Genomic DNA, 1,952 nt, shown 5'->3' with positions numbered 1-1,952 from the left:
TTTTTTTTTTGTTTTGTTTTTATCACATTGAATTTGGTTTAATTCAATTTTTCTTTTTTATTTTAGTAAGTTCAACTTTTATTTTAGATTCGAAGGGTACATAGGCAGGTTTGTTACATGGTTATATTGCGTGATGCTGAGGTTTGGGGTACAAATGATCCCATCACGCAGGTTATGAGCATAGTACCCAATAGCTAGTTTTTCAACCCTTGTCCCAATTCCTCTCTCCCCTACTAGTGGTCCCCAGTGTCTGTTGTTCCCATCTTTATGTGCCTGTGCGCCCAACATTTAGCTCCCATTTATAAGCAAGAATGTCGGTATTTGGTTTTCTGTTCTTCTATTAATTTGTTTAGGATAATGGCCTCAAACCGCATCCATTTGCTGCAAAAGACATGGTTTTGTTCTTGTTTATGGCAGCATAGTATTCCATATGTTGTATATATGCCACATTTTCTTTATCCAGTCCACCACTGATGTGTACCTAGGTTGATTCCATGTCTTTGTGAATAATGCTGCAATGAACAGACAAGTGCATGTGTCTTTTTGGTAAAATAATTTATTTTCCTTTGAATATATACCCAGAAATGGGATTGCTGGGTCAAGTGGTAGTTCTATTTTAAGTTCTTTGAGAAATCTCAGCTGGGCATATTGTCTCATGCCTATAATCCCAACATTTTGGGAGCCTGGGGCAGGAGGATAACTTGAACCCAGGAGTTGAAGACTAGCCTGGGAAACATGGTAAGACCCTATCCCTACAAAAAATTAAAAATTAAAACATTAGCCAGGCATGATGGCATAGCCCTGTAGTCCCAGCTACTCAGAAGCTGATACGAGAAAATTGCATGAACCCAGCAGATATAGACTGCAGTGAGCCATCATTGCGCTGGGCGAGAGAGTAAGACCATGTCAAAAAACAAAACAAGGGCAGGCGTGGTGGCTCACACCTGTAATCCCAGCACTGTGTGAGGCCAAGGCGGGCCGATCACCTGAAGTCAGGAGTTCGAGACCAGCCTGACCAATAAGGTGAAACTCTGTCTCTACTAAAAATACAAAAATTAGCCAGGCGTGGACAACAAGAGCAAAACTTTGTCTAAGAAACAAAACAAAACGAAACACCACCACCACCACAAAAACAAGAAATCTTCAAACTACTTTCCACAGTGGCTGAGCTAATTTACATTCCCATTAACAGCGGATAAGCATTCCTTTGCTCTGCAGCCTTGCTAACAGATGTTAGCCAGACTGAGGCAGGAGAATGGCTTGAACTCGGGAGGCAGAGGTTGCAGTGAGGTGAGATCATGCCACTGCACTCCAACCTGGGCAACAGAGCAAAAACTCTGTCGCTAATAAATAAATAAAAAGAAAAAAGAAACAGAATGGTATTTCCTAGGTTTTCTTCTAGGATTTGTATAGTTTGAGGTCTTACATTTAAATCTTTAATCCATCTTGAGTTAATTTTTGTATATGGTGAAAGGTAGGGATGCAATTTCATTCTTCTGCATATGGCCAGCCAGCTGTCCCAGCATCATTTATTGGACAGAGAGTCCTTTCCTTATTGCTTATTTTTGTTGACTTTGTCCATGATTAGATGGTTGTGGGTATGGGGCTTTATTTCAGGGTTCTCTATTCTGTTCCATTGGTCTATGTGTCTGTTTTTGTACCAGTACAATGTTGTTTTGGTTACTGTAGCCTTATAGTATAGTTTGAAGTTGGATAATGTGATATGCCTCCAGCTTTGTTGTTTTTGCTTAGGATGGCTTTGGCTATTTGAGCTGTTTTTTGGTTCCATATGAATTTTAGAATAGTTTTTTCTTATGTAGTGAAAAATGACATTGATAGTTTAATAGGAATATCACTGAATCTGTAGATTGCTTTGAACAGTATTACATCGTGCCATGGCACTCCAGCCTGGGGGACAAGAGCGAGATTTTGTCTCAAAAAAAAAAAAAAAA

General features: G+C 39.6%; 1 protein-coding gene across 1 annotated transcript in view; it reads right to left on the bottom strand.

Annotated features, from left to right (window-relative positions):
* FAM186A (family with sequence similarity 186, member A) overlaps nucleotides 1-1,952 on the bottom strand; it is an 80,917-nt gene that overhangs the window by 30,100 nt on the left and 48,865 nt on the right. The gene's annotated exons all lie outside the window — the stretch shown is intronic.

Source organism: Mandrillus leucophaeus, unplaced genomic scaffold (assembly GCF_000951045.1).
Source record: "Mandrillus leucophaeus isolate KB7577 unplaced genomic scaffold, Mleu.le_1.0 Scaffold118, whole genome shotgun sequence".
Taxonomy (NCBI): domain Eukaryota; kingdom Metazoa; phylum Chordata; class Mammalia; order Primates; family Cercopithecidae; genus Mandrillus; species Mandrillus leucophaeus.
The sequence above is the reverse complement of the archived record's forward strand: the minus strand, read 5'-3'. Positions and strand labels throughout refer to the sequence as shown.